This window comes from Polypterus senegalus, chromosome 16, assembly GCF_016835505.1.
Source record: "Polypterus senegalus isolate Bchr_013 chromosome 16, ASM1683550v1, whole genome shotgun sequence".
Lineage (NCBI taxonomy): Eukaryota > Metazoa > Chordata > Cladistia > Polypteriformes > Polypteridae > Polypterus > Polypterus senegalus.
In genome coordinates, this window is record NC_053169.1 from 2,670,468 (window position 1) to 2,691,029 (window position 20,562).

The 20,562-nt window shown below is 43.9% G+C and overlaps 1 long non-coding RNA gene across 1 annotated transcript; it reads left to right on the top strand.

Annotated features, from left to right (window-relative positions):
* Window positions 1-6,141: 6,141 nt before the first annotated feature.
* On the top strand, window positions 6,142-19,095 carry LOC120516600. The gene is made up of 3 exons (XR_005630869.1): window positions 6,142-6,438; window positions 17,091-17,183; window positions 19,059-19,095. It is a non-coding gene; the product is annotated as an uncharacterized LOC120516600 (long non-coding RNA).
* The last annotated feature ends 1,467 nt before the right edge of the window (window positions 19,096-20,562 follow it).

Consider the following 20,562-nt stretch of genomic DNA (forward strand, 5'->3'; position numbering starts at 1 on the left):
CATGCTAGAGTCAAAGATAACTCCTAGATTGCGGGCTGATTCAGTAAAATTAATTGGGATTCCAACTGAGTTAAATGACGACAAAATATTGCTGTGATCAGCGTCATTCCCTCCAACAATTAACATCTCTGTTTTATCTGTATTTAAAGACAAGTAGTTCTCATTCATCCATTCCTTTAATTCACTAACACAACTAATTAAAGACAACATCGGAGAAACTTCATTTGATTTAAATGAAAGGTATAACTGGGTGTCATCTGCATACGAGTGAAAATTAACATTATGTTTCCTAATGAGAGATCCCAGTGGAAGCATGTAAAGTGAAAACAGTAAAGGTCCCAGTACTGAGCCCTGCGGGACACCATATTCAACTTCTGTGTATAATGATGGAGTACTGTCTGCACATTTCTGTACATACTGGAATCGATTTGATAAATAAGAACTGAACCAAGCGAGCACGGGGCCTGTAAGTCCAACATCGTTTTCTAGCCTGTGCAGTAAAATAGAATGGTCAATGGTGTCAAACGCTGCACTTAAGTCCAACAACATAATTACAGTGGAATTTCCTTCATCAGAGGATATCAGAATGTCATTTACAACCCGTGTTAGTGCCGTTTCTGTACTATGACCAGTGCGAAAGCCAGACTGGAATTTCTCAAATAAATTGTAATGCGTAAGGTGTGACTGAAGCTGACTGGCGACTACTTTCTCTAGTATTGATGTTTGGAGTAGTTCTGCATATTTGGCGCAGGAGCTCGATGACTGGTGAGGAGATGGATGTTTGGGTGGGCCTGAGTTGGAGCTTGATGTTTGTGGTGGGGCTGGGCGCTTGTTCTGGACTGGATGTTTGGGGATGTGGGTTGTTGTTTATGATGGGACTCGATGTTTGGGGCAGGCCTGCATGTTTGATGTGGGGCTTGCCAATTGGTGTTAAGTTTGGTGTTTAGGTGGGGTCAGATGTTTCCAATGGGTCTTGATTTTTGACACAGGCCTAGTTGTTTGAATCAGAATATGATGTTTGGGAAGCGCCTGCACAGTGTTCCCGGGTCCTGGACTAGAAGTCCTTAATACAGTAGATGACACACTAGCAAGCTTTGATCTGGGAGGCTGCTGGGGACGAGGGCTCGAATGGCAGGAGGAAGGAAGGCCAGAGGTCTGGAGTGAAGGCCAGGCTTTAATGTGGACAGGAGAAGGAGCTCCACAGCAGATAAGTGGTGCAGTCAAGAGCCTTTAGGAGGTCTATGATGGCCATAAGGCCCTGGAGGTGTTACTTGACCCCTCTTCCCCGTTCTTCATCCCTCACTTGTTTTGTTAACGGGTCTCTTTTTTGCTTTTAGTCATTCGAGTGCGGGGACGGCTCTAGAGAGCCCCCTGAAGTCCACAAAAAAGCATCACGCTTGGAGACAAGCCAGTGAGTTTCCCTTTTTGGATCATCTGATCCTTAAATTACTTTTGACTGCTGTCAAGTGGATTACATAAACACCTCCAAAGGGTTAAAACGCCGATGATTTCAGTTGTCGCGTTCGCTTTGTAGAATATTTGTGCAAGAGCTGAGATTATATGATATTTACAAAAATGTCAATAACAATCAGTGGAACATTCAGAAAGCGTGTTTTCTTAAAAGCGTTCAGCAATTAGGCTTCCTGCCGCGCCGCGGACGAGGGAATATGTTTTTAATTATGTGATCATGCTCACGATAATATTTAATATTAGAAAACGATACGAGCCGCATTGCCAAGTATTTTGACACATTTGCCGTGCGGCACTTTTTCTTTTTTTTTCCCCAGTTATGAGGATTAACGAGTAAATGAATTCCTGCTCGTGTGGGATGTGGGTACCTGGGGGCACGTGAAGGGCACGCCTGGTGAGGATTCAGTGGCACCTGCACACACCCCTGGGATCTCGCCTTTCATTTCTCTCTCTGATTCCGGACTCACTTCTGCTCATTTCACACCCACTCAGTTTCAATGTCAATTCAGTTCAGTTGCTGCCATACCCTTACACTGCCGTGAAAAGCATTTGTTAGGCAAGGTCAAGTTCAAGTGGGTTTTCATGTGGTGTTCCAAAAAGTCAGAGGGGACCTGTGGGGGATTTTATATTCTGGACTCTCACCTGGCTGAGATATCACACCAAGAAGTCTTGGGATGGGCATGAATTCAACAAAAGTAGTAACCCTCCAAGGGTACCCACTAGAGGGTACCAGTGGGGCAGAACATATTATGGACAGAATACCCTTACCTGGCCAGAATGACACACCAACATGAACGCAACAAGAGTAAAAAAAACCCTCAGTCCACTAGAGGGCAGCAAACTCCTCCCACTACAACAGTTCTCTCTCTCTCTCTGATCCCTGGCTGGTGGCTGGAGGAGGCAGTTGGCCACATAACCTAACCAGTACACTGATGTGGGTGCTGCAGGATCTCAGACTCGCTTTATGATACTTTTCCAGACTTTATGGTCCATGGGGATGGTACTGGGGTGGTTTAGCTCTCCAGATCTTCCTCATCTTATTTGGTCCACATTTTCTTGGGCACAGTCCATTGTATCCTCCACCGGGTGGGTCACCATCTCCTGAGGTGTTGGTGCGGTTTGTGCCCATTCTGCACACTTGGCCAAACCACCTCACCCTTCACTGCATGATTTGTGTGCCGATGGTTGGCTGCTGTTGACATGTTGCCAGAATAGCTTTGTTGGTGATGCGACTGTGAAGTGAAACCCCCCAGATCTGTCGTAGACATCGGATTTGGAATACCTCAAATTTGTTCAGATCCAGTTTGAGCAAGAACTGTGTTTCTGATCCATAAAGTGGCAGGATTGGCAAGATCAAGAAGAGGTGAAGTTTGGTCTTCATGGAGATGTTGGCTCCTGCACCTGCTCAACCTGGACACCCTCGAGGTGGGCACCAGCCTGCAGTCTGTCTGTTGTCAGCACCTTGGTCTTGTCCATATTGATTTTCAAGCCGTACAACTGGGCAATGCGGGCAATATCGTAGAGGATGTCCATGGCCTGTGTATCGTTGTCTGCAAAAAACTACAATAGTTAAAGTTCGCAGAGACACTCTTGGGAATTGTAGTCTCTTTGCTTTCCCAATAAGCTGGACTGGATGTACACCTGGGAGTAGCCATACCAGGGTCCTTGCTTCTTCAGTCAGGTGAGTTTGGAGTTGGAAGAGGAGCAGAGACAAGGGTTCTTGGACCGGGAAACGTCCATCAGGTAGGGATGAGTGTACCCTGTGGAAAAGCAGGCCCAACACCGGGGGGGCCACCGTGTTTGTTACTTTGTCCACACTTTGTGTTGTATGTTGATTGTTCCATCGTTCTGTCTCTTATTTATTTGGGGTTTGCATAATAAATGACCATTTTTGCATTTGTTCCTACCTTCTTGAAATATCTGTACCTTTTTATCTTGCATGTTTGTTTAGGAAATGCACACCATTATTGTCACAAAGAAATTCCATCCATCCATCCATTTTCTAACCCGCTGAATCCGAATACAGGGTCACGGGGGTCTGCTGGAGCCAATCCCAGCCAACACAGGGCATAAGGCAGGAACCAATCCTGGGCAGGGTGCCAACCCACCGCAGCAGAGAAATTCTTACTGACACATTTGACCAACAGGCAATACGTCAGCCATTTTCTCTCTGTGATTATCCCCAATCTTGGACAACCCGGAGCTCCATGACGTTGGCCTTTATGCCTCACAGCTTTACCGGTTGTCACGCCATAACAAATGGAGCCGTGGCTAACAATGGGGGCCTACTGTGAATCCCAGAAAAAAAAAAATGATGGAGCAGGAGAAATAAAAATACAAAAAGGTCCCACAATTCATACCGCATGTCAGGACAAACACCAAGCCAAGGAATTCTCTGTGGATCTCCACTGGGGTGGGGCAAAGAGCGGGGTAAGGGGATCAAAACATTGTAGAGCTTTGAGCGTTCCCAAGAACACAGGGGCCTTAAGAAGTGTGACATGGGAGAAATCTGGAAGCACCAGGACTCTTACTATAGAAAAAAAATACATTTTATTTATATGGAGTTAACATCTGACCAAACTAAGTAACTGGGCAAGAAGGGCATTGGTCAGGGAAGTGAACAAAAGCCCAGTGGTCACTCTGATACTTTGGACGTCCTTTGCTGAGATGAGAGAACCTGCCGGAAGGACAACCATCTCAGCAGCCGTCCATTCATCAAACGTTTATGGTGGTCTACTTAGATGGAAGCCAATCCTCAGTAAAAGAAGGGAATTTGAGTGCAGGAGGAAAAAAGATCTTCTGGGTTGACGACACAAAATTTGATACATTATGTGCTCAGGGACACAAGATGAATCCATGGCATTAACCGACCTGGGAGCCTCTTGTGCTTTTCAGCTTAGTGCCCTCTTAGATATGCCAAACAGTTTTATTTGTTTATTTTTTTCTTCTTGGGTTTTTAATAATTTGAAATTGAATGCTGGCCTGATTTGTGCTCTTTCTATGTTCTTCCTGGGTTTTTCTTCAAAACAACCAAACAGAGTGTGTTGTGTTAACTGGCACCTTTCAAATGGTTCTGTGTTGGGTACTGCTGCCTGGCCACAGTGCAGGTCTGTGCCCAGTGTCGCCAGGCTGGGCTTTACCCCTCTGTAGCTAATGTGGAGTCTCCACGGACTTACTTGAACATCACCGTTCCATTGCTCCTGGTACAGTCAGGATTATTCATTGACTCCGCCTCTTGTCCCTCCTCTCTCTGGCTACAGACCACGCCCTCTCCTGGCCCAACCTTCATTTTTTGCAGTTAATAACTGTATTATTCGGCTGGCTTGTGACAAATTGGATTGTGAGTGTTTCAGTTGGGCAAACCCAATCCCTCGGATTCAGTCATCATGCCTCTTTGCCACGTTTGTATTGCTCTCTTTATGACTCTTTGGATTTTCTGCTTCCCTGCCTGTCTGATGATTCCATTCCTGTGTGCTTCTGACCCTCTGCCTGTCTGCTCACAACACCATCGCTTTTGTGCATGAAACTCTGCTTCCATTTTTATTGATTCTTTGCTTCTCGCTCTGCTCGTGTTATTCCTGCTGCTAAAGCCACTCATCCAAATCCGCCTGCCACCTTATCAGTCGCTTGCAGAGCCTGAGCCGTCGTCGAGCTCTTTGTCCTTGTGGGTGGCTCACCTCACACTATGGTCTGCAAAGGTGTGTCCACGCTGTGGAACTGTGGCTGGACACTCAGCTTCTGGACATGTCTGACTAGCATTGTGCAGTATTATTACTGATTATTTATATTTTCAGGTGTCACACGCTGGGGACATCACTCAGACTGCCATCCCTGGGCTACCAGATTCTTTTGTGTGTGTGTGTGTGTGTGTGTGTGTGTGTGTGTATACATGTGCAGGGTCACCTCCATCATATAGCCCAACCAGATGGGCACCTAGGGCGGACATGTTTTTTTTTTTTTTGGGCAGCATTTTGCCAAGTACCACACACATACGACTCACGGGAAACTTGGAAACTCCAAAGGGGACCACCCCAGCTCTCTGATCAAGGACATCTACTGTACGTACGACTTGTGCAAAATCGCAATGGGGCTCACCCCTCAAAGGTCTCCCATGCAATATTTATAACTATTAACACCACTAATGCAGAACAGTGGTTCACCTCTCTCTGTAGTAAAGAACATCATTAAATGTAACAAACATGGTGGCACGGTGCTAACTAACCTATTAAATTCACTAAATTTGACAGGGAAATCTTTTCTTTTTAATTAAGACCGTCATTGTAGGATAATAACTTACCAGATCGATCAAAAAGATCAGTAATCAAATATACACCCGTAAATAAAGTGAGATCCTTTCTTAACAATTCCACAAAATTACGTTTTCGCCGTCTTCTGACCTGGCGCGCTGACGCGGATCCGATTTGTTCTTTCTACTTTCATTTTCGACTTTAGCAGCATCTTCGGACAGTGGAATACGAGTAATTTATACAGCATTTCCGGTGCATTTCTTCCTAAACTGCCGTTTCGCGCATCTTTAATCGTAGCTTCTTTAATGGACCGCGACGCTAGGCGGCTAGCAGGCAGTACGGGCGGGGAGTGGACATTAAAACCGAGCGGATGTTCTCTTCCCCGCCACACACAAACACGCGCGCGGTGACGTCAGCCGAGCATTTAAAAAGCGAACGGTGAGCGGGAAGAAACTGGCGGGAGCTTCAGGGAGGGGAAAGAGGCGGGTTGTGGTGTAACACGCGTAGGACGGAGTAGTGGGCATCTCAAACGGGACGTTATAACTAAGAGGAAAAGAGAGCAACAAGTGGACGTGGACTTAAATGGTGAAAGGAGAGGACACGAGCGTACTGCTGTTTCAAGGCTGCAGTATCGGGGTGACGGCGTCTGAGGCAGAGAATGGTAGAGCGGTGACGCCACAACGGAACAGGCCGAGTGAAGCGGCTTCTCTCCTCCATCACGGTGAGTCGACATTCTGTATATTTGAAATCTTTTATTATTTTTCCTCTGCTTTTCTGCCTTTCGTTATCATTTAGTGTGTTAATTCTCTCCAAATACGGAATATCCGGTGTAGTTTCTGCCATTTTCGGCTTCCGCGATGCTCTTTTCCTTTTATTTCCAGTACTTTACATTACCGTGATTTGCAAAAATGTTTTCAAATTGTTGTCTAATTTAACAGTTTCCTGTTAAAAATGTAATGACCTGGAGATTTTAATAGATTCATTTCCTCGGATTTGCAATGTTTTATACTTGTGATTTTGTTGTGATGTTTTCTCAGTTTCTAGGTTTTCAAAACGTATGTAACAGAAATGCGCGGTGAGCGTTTGCAGTGTTCACTCGCTGCAAGTTATTTTGGTTTCATTTTCTCCGTGGGCTTCTTTTTGTCGAGTTAATTACGAAAATCTCCGCAGTGATTTAATCCTGTGATTAGTACGAATTGTTATTTGCCGTAGTTTGTTTAGTTTGGTTTGCGTCTCTTCACACCACTCCTGTTGCTGCAGTTCACGACTGCCTTCCTGATTTTCATGGATCTTCATATTAACGCCGGTTATTTGAGAGGACTCTGAAGTTCATGTGCTTATATACTCAGCAAAAAAATAAACGTCCTCTGACTTTCAACTGTTTTTACTTTCAGTAAACTTAATGTGTAAATATTTGTATGAACACTAAAAGAGTCAACACCATAAGACATAAACTACAAATGTTTCACAATGTGTCCCTGAATGAAGGGAGGCTCAAAATCAAAAGTACCAGTCAGTATGTGGTGTGGCCACCAGCTGCTTGAAGTACTGCAGTGCATCTCCTCCTCATGGACTGGACCAGATTTGTCAGTTCTTGCTGTGAGATGTTATCCCACTCTTCCACCAAGGCACCTGCAAGTTCCTGGACATTTCTGGGGGGAATGGCCCTAGCCATCGATCCAAATCGATCCCGCTCCAGGGTACAGGTCTCGGTGTAACGCTCATGCCTTCGACGATAAACACGAATCCGTCCATCACCCCTGGTGAGACAAAACCGTGACTCATCAGTGAAGAGCACTTTTTGCCACTCCTGTCTGGTCCAGCGAAGGTGGGTTTGTGCCCATAGGTGGCGTTGTTGCTGGTGATGTCTGGTAAGGACCTGCCTTACAACAGGCCTACAAGCCCTCAGTCCAGCCTCTCTCAGCCTATTGCGTACAGTCTGAGCACTGATGGAGGGATTGTGTGTTCCTGGTGTGACTCGGGCAGTTGTTGTGGCCATCCTGTACCTGTCACGCAGGTGTGATATTCGGATGTACCGATCCTGTGCAGGTGTTGTTACACGTGGTCTTCCACTGCGAGGATGATCAGCTGTCCTTCCTGTCTCCCTGTAGCGCTGTCTTAGGCGTCTCACAGTGCGGACATGGCAATTTATTCAGCAGTCCTCATGCCTCCCTGCAGCAGGCCTAATGCACGTTCACGCAGATGAGCAGGGACCCTGGGCATCTCTCACAGTCGGTAGACAAGTCTCTTTAGTGTCCTGCGTTTTTAGAACTGTCACTTTAAATGCCTACTTTCTGTAAGCTGTTAGGGTCTTAACGACCATTCCACAGGTGCATGTTAATTCATTGATTAGGGTTAATTGAACATGCATGGAAAACATTGTTTAAACCCTTTACAATGAAGATCTGTAAAGTTATTTGGGTTTTTAAAACATTATCGTTGAAATACACAGTCCTGAAAAAGGGGAAAATTTCCCTTAAAATGCGACTCGTGGCACTGTTGTCATACTTCATGAAATTAGGCCTTTTACCCGTAGTGTTTCCAAATGTGCCCGCCCGCCCGTTTCTTTTTTCTTTTTCAATTTTTAAATCTTACCCCTACACGCATTTTCTATTTGAATCTGAACAGGAAGGGGGATCAGATGGCTCAGTCGGCCACGTTTTACTTCCCTTGCGTTTGACTCCAGCAGCAGCGAAATGTGGGAGAACAAAGACAAATGTTTAAGTGGAGGTATTCGAGTTACAACGGGAGTGTCAAAGTTCAGTTTTTGAATTCGCATTTGTGGAACAATCTGAAGACTTTGGAGCAGCCAGTGAAGAGCAGGGTGAAGGATTCCATTAGGATAGCAGGGACGTGGAATGAAGACGCCAAGGGACGCTGGGAGTCGGTGTGATGGCGCACTGCTACCGCTGGGTGTGTCATGGGGACCACCAACAAAAAATGGGGGATGAATTCTGTTTTGTTAGGTTTTGCCTCTTTTTGTTCCTTATTTTTTTTTTATCTTTTTTTTTTTCTAGTTTGATTGTGAAGTCATCTGTTGTACAAATTCAGCTCGATTGTATGGAATGTTATTTCAAATCCAAAAAATAAACTAAGTGACAAAAATGAGAGACGTATGTAAATCAATAATTATGGGTTATTTTCTTTACATGTCTTTAAAAAGTATTGGTTTGACTGAATATTTTAGTGTTAAATTAATTTGGAACACTATTGTATACATTAATAAAGTGTGCAGTCTGTTACCTTTGATTTCTTTTCAATGATGATGATCTTAAATACATCACAGTTTAAACATTTCAGTGATATTTTTTGGTTGTGTTTACAGTTAAAGCCGTTTTGAGTTTTAATTTTGTTTTGAATCTAATATTTCCATGGAGATCGTTTCAGATACGGTGGGCTTCAGTTAGGGTCCCAGCTTGGCCAACAGCACATGCTATGTATCAAAGTATCCATGAAAACAATCTCCAATTATTCATGTCACATAAATTGTCAGCTATTTTTGCTAAAACATTAAGTACACCACACCTTACATGAACGGAAGTAGAGCGCACTCTGATGAGCGTCTGAATAGAGGATTACATCAGCATTTACTGTGAAATCAAGAACAGAACATCGCTAGTGCAAATGGCACACAAATTAAAATATGTTGAAGGAAACGGGTGATTTCTTTCAGACATCGAGTGTGTCAAGGCCCGGGCACTTGGACCGAGAACAGCGGAAACATCTGAGTGGACGGTCAGTGACACAAGATTGTCTTTCCTCGGCTGCCGTTGGCTCTTTGGCCAGTAAGCAAGCGGAGACCAAGGGAAGCTGCCTGCAGTGTAATCGGATGGCCATGCTTTGATATTTTGGGGTGAAAGCTATTAATCATTCCAGAGGAGAAGTTTTAATCAGAATGAGTCAATTGTTATAATTGTCTCCTAATCCAACGACATAATTGCAACCCTTTTATTCCTTTAATGTGTTTTTAGTGACGTCATCAAGGTCCATGATTTATTCAGTAATAAATGTTTACACAAACTCTTTTACAGAATAATTTATTGGTTTAAAAAAAAAAATATACTGTGATATGTTTTTAAACCAGTGAGATTGTGGATGGGGGAAAGAGGAAACTGGGATGAGGCTTAAAAACCCATCAGATGTGTGGGGCTTGTCGGAGTTACTGCAAAGGCCCGACGTGTGCCATGAGCAGCAGTGCTTGTGATTGAGTGTTGTCAAGATGACCGGCACTTCACGTGGAAATGAATCACTTAACAAATCTTCTATAGTGCCTTTTATGGTCGGCGACATTCTAGAGTTTTCTACTTTGATTTTTACATTAGAGGACAGAAGGATTCACCTGACCCTATTACTGCTGTGACGGGGGCCATGTTGAGTATCAATACAGTGCTGGCTTCTGTACGATCAATGAAAAATGACGACAAACGTGTCCGAGTCTCTGATCACCACACAGCACCGACTGACCCTGCTTGGTGACTTCCGGTCACTTTGGTTCTATTTTTTATGTTGGCTTGTGGCACATTACAGATTTCCCTTGGGAGTAATAAAGTACCAGTCTGAGATATAAGGCAGAGGTGAGCAACGGTCACCTGCAGGTTTGTGTTTCCAACCAGTTGCTTAACTAGAAACTAATCCTTACCAGTAATGGATCTTATTTAAGTTTTTAACTCTGCCGATTCAGGTCATTCTAACCTCGCAGGTTTTTTTCCTTTCTCAGGATACCATTCTAATGGGTGAATAATTCTCAGTCCTTCAATTGTTTTCTCTTCAGTGTCCTTCTGAATATTTTATTAGATTAAGTTAGTTACATCAACTGAAACATAAAAAATAAATTAATTAAATGAACTAAACTAGATCGTTCATAATGAACTCGCACAGGTGTAAATGGAAACCAGCTAGATGGAGAGCTGCTGGCTCCTTTGTCATTTACATCTTATTGCTAATAAGGATCCATTAAAAAAACCGTGAATGCAGCTGTTTAAGGTAAGATAAGCAACTAAGGGCCTCATCAGCAACAATTGACGTCTCATTACGAAAATGTGGCTGAACAAAAACCTGCATCCACTGCGGCCCTCCAGCAATGACGTTACTCACCCCTCATATGGGGCCTTTCACGTCTGTCTGTCGAAGGTCGTTCTGCTCACTAATCATGGTGGACAATATAACTGACTGACCGATAAATAATGTGAAAGGCACCTACAGTAGACTCTTCCCCCCGCGAAGATGCGGTTCAGGGTTCGTGGCCTCAGGTTCTAAAGGAAAAAGCCGCAAACAACTAACTAGTAACTGTTGGCGGAAACCGCAAATTTTTTTTATGGCTTTTTTGGTGGCAATACTGCATTGTAGAGAGAACAGGAAGCAACCGTAGAGGAAAACGCGGCTTGGGATGGTGAAAGTAGCCAATCTGATAGCGTACTCTACTAGAATTTGAAACTGTAACTCCCAGCAGTCCCTGCAGTGGCTCCGATTGGCCGCCTGCTGAGGATGCAGGGGCTGTTGGGGGTCAAAGAATGTCAGCGCGGCTTTTAAAAAGGGAGCCGGTGACCAAAAAAATGTGTTTTTTTTTTTTAATTTGTGTTTGAAGTTCCTGTCTGGCTGCCTTCTGTTGGGTTACCTGTACTTATTCGTTTTGTCCTCAATCGTTTCGTGGTTGGCGTACTGGATTGTCTGGCTGTGTACATGAGGACTGTAAGTGGATTCATTGCTATCCTGCGAAGAAAGGAGCGCTCCTGAACCTGTCAACCCATCTTCACCATTTCAGAAACTACCGGTAGGATTATCTTTACATTCCCATTCCACATGTGGATCTCTGCACTATCTATCTTCATCATTGCATTTCACCCGTTGCAGTTTTTCGTGGACTTTACTGTGCGTGTTTTGTTGGTGCTTTGTTGTATTTAATGCATAATCTCCGTAAGGAGAGCAGGGCTGGTATCGTTGTTTTCATTACATTCTTTATTTGCTGTTTGATTACCGGTTTGCTTTGGTTTTGTCTCTGCTTGTGAGCGTGTGCGGGTCAGGCCAACGTTGGGTGCGTCCCTGGAATCTCCACCATAAAAGTAAATCGCCGTCTTCTCGACGGTGTGAATCTTGGCGGCACTGGACCGCCACAGCGTTATTCATTTCTCTTTGCTGCTGATTGACTGCTGCCCTGTGATGCATCTCCAGCAGAGTGTTCTCGTGTTTTCCGTTTTTATCTTCTTAATCTTTAAACCTCTGCAACCGGCTATAGTCATTTCCCAGTGCCATTTACCAACACGTAGGAGCTGATAAGTCAGTGCCGTACATTTGTTGAGCAGCCAGCTCACGACCACTGCTGGGCACTGCAGCCTCACTGTCTCTGGTATTGAGCTGCTGCACTAGACTGGCCTGCCGGTGTTGGCATTTACTGTGTATGCCCGCGTGCCGCCAGTTCAAGTGCAGTTGGCTCGGTGATTTACTGAATTTCCTCAATGGTGTCCGTTGCACTTTGTACATATTATTCTGGGAGCGTAACCCCCGTGAATTTCAAGGGTGTACTGTATATAATACACAGATACATACTGTAGGTGTGAAAGGCATTATAAAATATAGGGTCATTGCAGCCCCATGTACAAAGTACAGTGAAATTCATACTCGCATGTAGTAGTTAACTTGCAGCACCTTGCTACTCGGACAATTGTCTTCCTTACCTGACAAATCTCGGCACGCAGTAGTTGCAATGTTACGTGATGTAAGCTTATAAAAGGCAAGTACTATAATGTAATTCAGGTCCACAACCCAAGATGAGAAGACTATACCTTTAGAGGTCTGGCACCTTTTAAAGCAACATAAAATAACAATCTCCATTCCACTTAATTGAATCCGGGGTGGCAGTTGAGGCTATTCTTGGTGTCATTGGCCACAAGGTAGGAGCTTACTGTAGTTTGGGCACCCCTCTATTTCAGGCATGTTCACAGGGCCAGTTTAGAGTCCTCGGCTGGCCTGGCATATACCACTTCTCCTGTTAGGGGCTGCCACAGCAGAACGTCTTGTTCCATATCTCCCTGCATGTCCTCTGTCGCCACATCCATAAACCTTCTCTTTGTCTTTCCTCTGTTCCTCTTGCCAGGCAGCTCTATCCTTAGCATCCTTCTCCCAATATACCCAGCATCTCCCCTCTGCACTTGTCCATTTAACACAATCTCAACCCTCTGACTTTGTCTCCAAACCGTCCAACCTGAGCTGACCCTCTAATGTCCTCATTTCTAATCCTGTCCATCCTCGTCACACCCAATGCAAATCTTAACATCTTTTAACTCTGTCACCTCCAGCTCTGTCTCCTGTGCCACCGTCTCCACCCCATATAACACAGCTGGCCTCACTACCGTCCTGTAGACCTTCCCATTCACTCTTCCTGATACCCGTCTGTCACAAATCACTCCTTACACTCTTCTCCACCCTGCCTGCACTCTTCCTGCACAATCCCCGTTACTCTGTACAGGGAGGTCCAGTTATGCAGATCCAGATCATCTGGATGACTTTGATTTATGTGGGGACGATTCCAGTTTGGTGCGATAACGATTCTTAATGTCGTCAGTTCACACACTTCTTGATGGTCCGGGATTTTTCCGTTGATTTTCTATGTAATAAACTTAAGTTATAGCGTAATGAAAATTGTATAATTAGATGTGGACCACCCTATACTGTTGATCCCAAGTATTTAAACTCCTCCACCTTCACCAACTCTACTCCCTACATCCTTGCCATTCCACTGATCTCCCTCTCATTCACACACATGTATTCTGTCTTGGTGGTCCTACTGACCCTCATTCCTCTCCTCTCATATCTCCACCTCTGCAGGGTCTCCTCAACCTGCTCCCTACTATCGCTACAGATCACAATGTCATCAGCAAACCTCATAATCCACGGGGACTCCTGTCTAATCTCGTCTGTCAACCTGTCCATCACCATTGCAAATAAGAAAGGGCTCCGAGCTGACCCCTGATATAATCCCACCTCTGTCACACTTCCCTCGTAACATATCCTGTACAACTTTTACTTCTCTGCCACTCCCGACTTCCTCATACAATACCACAACTCCTCTGTCACCCTGTCATATGCTTTCTCCAGGATCACAAAGATGCAGTGCAACTCCTTCTGGCCTTCTCTCTACTTCTCCATCAACACCCTCAGAGCAGACATTGCAGCTGTGGTGCTCTTTCCTGGCATGAAACCACACTGCTGCTCACTAATCATCACCTCCCTTTTTAGCTGAGCTTCCACTAGTCTTTCCCATAACTTCTTTGTGTGGCTCATCAATTTTATCCCCTTGTGGATGGGACGCACCCCCTCACTCATGCAGTGTCACTAGTTAACCTAACCTTGTTGTTCTGTGATGTCAGATATCTGGAAAAACCAGCCTATAGACACAAGGAAAACACGCAAACTCCACACAGAGGCAACATTAGGTTGCCCAGAGTGTTATCGACTTGGCAATCACCTGATGTCGTCTTCCCATTTGCTTTTACTGTTCTCATCTTCCCTGGTGCACTGTGCTTTTTCCAGGATGTGCTCCTAAGGTTTCCATTATATTTGCTCTCTTAATGATAATTAAGGAAACCAGACTGAATAAGTAGTAAAATGTCATTACAAATTATCATCCATCGGTACACATGACAAGAAAATGTAATAAATGCACATGCAACCGCCTCTCTAAGTGTGCCTAAAAGTTTAAATGAACTGATCCACTTCTAATTAGCTGATTATGAAATCCAAACACTTATTTAAGCTGGTGACCTTTGCTTTAGCTGAAGAGCTGTTTTAGTAACATTTAACTCTAGGAGTCCATAATTAATACGTACTTACTGAACACAGTAATCACACGCCAGGTTACCCTGGAGACAGCAAATCGAGCCCAGGGTTCAGGTCTTCTGTTTTCTTTTCCTGCTTCCCAGTTCAGTTTTCAATACATATGAAGGCACTGGAAAGATTCTGTTTGCCAGACTTTTGAGCCTAGCGTCACCGAGGGATGGCACAAGGGCATAGGTAGTGATGCCCCCCTCCTAGGTTAAGCCTAAGTTAGGCTTGTCAGTTCCATTGATTTTAAGTTGAGCCTGTAAATATGAGAACAGGGCTTGAATCCAAAGTAGTAGCGAGCCTTTATTCTATAAATCAATTGGAACAAACATAGAACATTGGCACAGGTAATGGTGCCAGCTGTCCAGGCTAAGGCTTTCTTCTGCGTGTCCATTTGGTTAATTTTGTATCAGGGCTGTAAATCCAAGAAGCAGGTTTTATTCCAAAGTAGTTGCACACCTGTATGAACACTCAGAGTAATGAAACCATGGCACGGGTAACAATGTCTGCCACCAATGCCAGGTCTGAGCTCGTCAGTTTAGTTCATTTTAAGTCAGGGCTGTAAATTTGAAAGCCAGGCTTGAATCCAAACTGAGAGCAAAGCTGTTGTAACACACACACACACATAATGATGGCATCACCCTTGTGGGTTACAGTGCCAGGCACCTAGGCTAAGCTTTCCTTCAGTCTGTCAATTCGTTTGATTGTGCCAGGGTTGTACTTTTTGAGAGCCAGACCTGAACTCGAAACCTGCTGTAAGAGTCATCGAGGTATGGCGCCATGGTAGAGATAATGATGTCCACCACCCAGACCATGCTTTTCTTCTGTCTGTCAGTTTGGTCAGTGTTGTGTCTGGGCTGTAAGCACGAGGACCAGGATTCATTTCAATTAGGTAGCAATCTGTTGCCCCAAACTCGGTCTCGTAATGGTGTCAGGAGTGGGTAGTACACCTCGGTGAGCGCTGACGTGAACTGCCCGTGTGCGAGTGTGCCTTACAGTGCACTGGCATCTTGTTCAGGGTTGGCTCCTGTCTGATACTTGGTACTCCTTGGATTGACATCAGTACAGGAACCCCTGGAACCCTCATGAAATGTATAGATGGCTCTTTACATGAAATTTCACTTTTTTTTAGTTTACATTAAAAAACGAAACAATGGCTATGCCTGAAATAAGAATAATGTGTATGGCATAACGATGAAAATGGAGTATGCTTTTCAATTTCCAGACAATCTATCCATTTTGAAAACTGCTTATGGCCTGTCAGGTCACAGCCTATCCTGGCAGCAGTCGGCACATGCCAAGTAGTTTCATATTGATGAAAGACCTGACAGCAGGGAAGGATACCCGAGCTATTTATATAAACAAAATAAAAACGCCATTTATTTTAGTGACGTTCCTTTTTAAAATGATACATTGATAGTGTTATTTAAATAATTGATGATGTGCCGACATTTGATGCATGGCTTATATGAAGTTGGGCACAGACATTTTTCATTTGACCTGACAGAGGACTGCACAGTAAGCTGAGTGTTAGAGATGCTCTTCTGTAGTGTAGTACGACTTGCATGATTTTTTTCTTGGCTGGAATAGAATTTCTCTCAATGCCTTCATCTTTATTTTATACTAGTTGTGTTACCCAGCCTTGCCTGGCAAATTTTCTAAGACAATGGGCCTTAGTTATAGTACCAGCAGGCAGCTAATCGGATGTATTGGAAGTGCTATGTAAATACGTATGTACCTTTTTTGTGTACAATTGTAGTCCCAGCAGAGACTAATATGATGTCACTGGAGCTTCTTACTCTTAAACATACTTCAATAGTGTTGGTGCGGTGCTAAGATTTTGACTTTGGTATCAATACCAGCTCTTGGACCTTCAGTACTGGTACCAGAATGATTTCCTAAGCAAAAAACTCCCTCCAACCCATCCATCTCACAGGTTGTTTAGTTCACTGAGCACACATGGATGTGCGCCTCCACACGATTGTACACCACTCTTGTATGCCACACTCCATACATCAATAAGAGATGCCGCCTCTTTGGACTGTCTGACAAGTTTATGTTAATGTGCAGTATATTTGGTGGGTTGAATTGGGTGGTCCTTTGGGTTTTGATCGTGCTTACAAACCAAGTGCGCTGTGCTTGGAAACCACCATTTACTTTGGTTTTGTCCCCTCACCTCCATGCTCTGCTGCACTCCGTAAACCGGTAAGAGGAGCCTACTCTTGGACTCGTTCACATATATACAGTTTGTTTGAAGAGCAGTTTGGACCTCTTGGTGATTCAAACTACTTTTCATACATATATTAAAATTAAACGACCCTTGGAGTTCCTATCGCTATAAGAAATGACTGAGCACAAGGTGCTTGAAGACTACCATTTACTTCTGTACTAAACTTTACACACACTTAACACTAATACCGTAGCATTTTAAAAATTGGGTGTTTCAGTACTTGCTCATTTTACCTGTCTTGATTCGATTCTGTGTTGCATGTGCAATGTTTTTGTTGTTACTCCATTTTGAATTCTCAAACACTGCCATTTTGATCTGCTTTCCAGATTTCTAGGAGCATGGCTTGTGAAGTGGGGACCTGTGGTTATCGATGCAGCAGGATACAAGGATGGCTTTGAGCTCGTTTCCTTAAACGAAAGGTGGATGACAAAATCTTTAAAAAAGAGAATAAGAAATGAATGGGGGGAAAAAAGAATAATTGACCTTGTTAACTCTTCATATGTATGGTATTCATTTTTGACCCTATTTCAATGTTGATTCCTGGTTCTCGTTTTTCACTTCACATTCCTTTTGTTTTTCAACCTTTGTTTTGTTTTCTGTTGCCCGTCTTCCTGTCTGTCTCTAAACCTTATCGCTCAGTACACTGACAAAACGGCATTGGTGTATCGCAGAAACCTGTGCTACATACGACTGACCGTGAGGAAAACAGTCCTGCTCCGGATCAATTCCTGCTTTTTCTCCTGCCTGACTTGACGTTTGATGATGGTCTTTGCAAAACAGTGACAATTTTACAGTATACTGTGTTCTTTTGAATTGAAACAGAGTTAGAAAAATTATGATTTTGGGTATAAATATAATTTCATGTAATAGTACATCCTGCAAAAATGGAAGCTTCAGTCAGATCTGAATGTAATGCTTTGATCTGTAGTCTTGTACCGTCACAAAGTTTTGGAGGCTTTACATCAAAAGTGATATATAAATTGAAAGAGGCCTAGTTTATGGACAGGATTGTTAAACTAGAAACGAGAACGTAGGGAGCTAAAAAATGCAACCAATTAGAACTGAAAAATCCCAAATTAACATACAAAGAGGGGAGATGGTGGAAGGTCAAAAAGTACAGCAAACCACAAGTCTGTTTTTTTGTTTTTTTTTTTTTTTTTTTTTATTTTTATTAATTTTATTGCACTCCATACAAAGCAATCAAGTTTTTACAAAAAGAAAAATAGAGTTAAGAACAGATCGATCCCCACCCTTGAGAGAGAGAGCAAGCCAAACGGCATAAAAATTTTACAGCTTTTAAACATACCTAAATTAATAAATTCTCTATGCTTCATGAACTTATTTTAAAATATTACTGATTAGATCCTGCCATGTTTTGAAAAACGTCTGTATGGATCCTCTAACTGAGTATTTGATTTTTTCCAATTTCAAATAATATAATACATCAGTTTCCCATTGACTTAAAAGAGGAGAGTTTGGATTCTTCCAGTTTATCAGAATAAGTCTGCGTGCCAAAAGTGTAGTAAATGCAATTAAAATTAGTTTGTCTTTCTCCACTTTAAGCCCCTCCGGAAGAAAACCACAAATCTAACCTTGCAATGTGCACGTGAATTACTTATCACACAGTGCTAGCAAACAAATGAAATGAAAATCGCCTTTGGATTTGGGTTTTTGAGTTTATTGCCAGTCATATGTTCACCCTGGGGTATTGTGGGGTGCACTGCTTTAGTAGTAGCAGAGCCAGATAATCAATTTCACCTCCAGAGGACCATACAGCATCTCCTAGAACCTCTTCACAGTCTCACCGGTATGTTAGTGCAGTCTGGATGAACGTGCACCATCTTCAACTGAACCTGGTGCAGACGGACCGACGGACGGACCTTCATGTTCTCTCTCTGCTCCTCTGTCTCTTCAGCACCCCATCTCGGTGTATCTTGTCTCTTTACCACTAACACTTGTCAAGACTTTACACAACTTTGGAATAACTCTTTTGTTACTTAAACTCGTTTATTTTGTAGTTTCTTTGTTTGCCTTGTATACCAGGTGTCTAAAATGACTAATTTTAGAGCTTCACGAAATCCTGACATGGCTGACACAACTAGTATTGAGTATATGGGTTAAATGTGTGTTGTGAAGGATATACCAGGGCATCAGTGAGCCCCAAACATGAACACAGAGTCCCGGGCTCAAACAATGGAAGGTTTATTCAATTCACTTCCACCGAGTATCACAAGCACAAAATAAACAAGTTTTCTCTCTCTCTCTCTCTCTCTCACCGCTGCTTTTCCTCCCAGCTCCGACTCGCCTGGATAATGGAGTGCGGTCCCTTTTATTACAGACCTGAGAGTACTTCTGGTGCCAGGGTGATTGCCTGATGGAAGCACTTCCGGGTCACTTGGAAGTCCATTATAACAAGGAACTTGTCTCCCTGCAACGCTGTCTCATGGCCCCCAGTGACTCCAGCAGGGCTGCCATGCCGGACTACATTTCCCAGCATGCCCTTTTGGCTTCCCACTAGGCACGGATATCCGTGGCTGTTGCAATCTAGTGTGCTGGGGGAGAAAAAAGCCCCCGGCGACATCTTTCTTTTTCATTGGGCTGTCCATCCATCTCTTCCGGTCCTTCCTTCTGGATCTGATCCCTTTCTCCTCCCCAGCCGGGATGCCCATCTGCCTGTTAGGAGCCTCCTGTGCGTGTAAGGAACCAATCCCCTCTTCCGGCTGGGACGCCCATCCAGCCCCTGTGGCATCTCCAGTGTATGAATGTAATGTTTCAGGTGTTAATAAATTTTCAGAAATTGTTAAAATCCTGTTTTCACTTTTTTCACCCCTTCCCCAAAATGGCAACGAAATGAAGTGATTTTCGCACAAGGCTGCTGCATAACAAAATGTGTCAAAAGTGAAGGGGTCTGAAGACTTTCTGAACACACTGTACAAGCGACTGGTGTGCTGCATTTCAGAAGGACATTGCGTGCAGACGCCTCTGAATCTGAGACTTTGGTGGGTGCAGTGATTTCCACCCCGGCTGGGGGGCTTCACACCTTTGTGCACTACATTAAGCATTTGCTTGGCCAGCCAAACATGTCGGAAGTCAGTTTGGCAAGTGGGCAAAGTACCATTAATCTCACCTCCCTGCCTCCCCTGCTGTGTTTCACACACCTCTTCTATGTGTTTTTATCGGCTAAAGCTAGCAGGTTTCTAACCCGGCCGTTGAGTGAAGCCTCCTGATTGAACATGCAGCTGTCTTTACTCATTTTATACGTACGGCCACAACTTAAAAAAAATATTATTTTAAAGATCTAAAGTTATTTCAAAATTGATGCCTGCAAAACGTTCCAAAAAAGCTGTGACAGCATTAGTTTGAGACGAACATCAATGTGACACGTGAAATAAGGTGATGTGCAATAGGGGAGGCAGTCGTGTTCTGGATTAGAAGGAACGCCTAAAAAAGTCCTGCTAGAGCAAGAGTGGCTCGAGGCTCTCCAGTCACCAAAAGGTGACCCAACAAATTTGGCACTTTCAGTACCACGTTCCTCAAAGACAAATCGGTACAATTTTCAGCATTCCATCCTCTACTGTGCCCAACATGAACAAAAAAGGTTTTATGGAAACTGGTCAGTTCCTGGTGTGTAAAGGGTAAGGACGAAAACCACTTCTGAGCGACGTCACGGCCTTAAACCGTCATGCATCTGTAATGGAAATTGTGACACAGGCTTGGCAAGACTGCCGTAAACCTGTGCCGTTCATCACTACATACACAGATGCAAGTCAAGGCTTTACTATGCAAAGCAGAACTCGG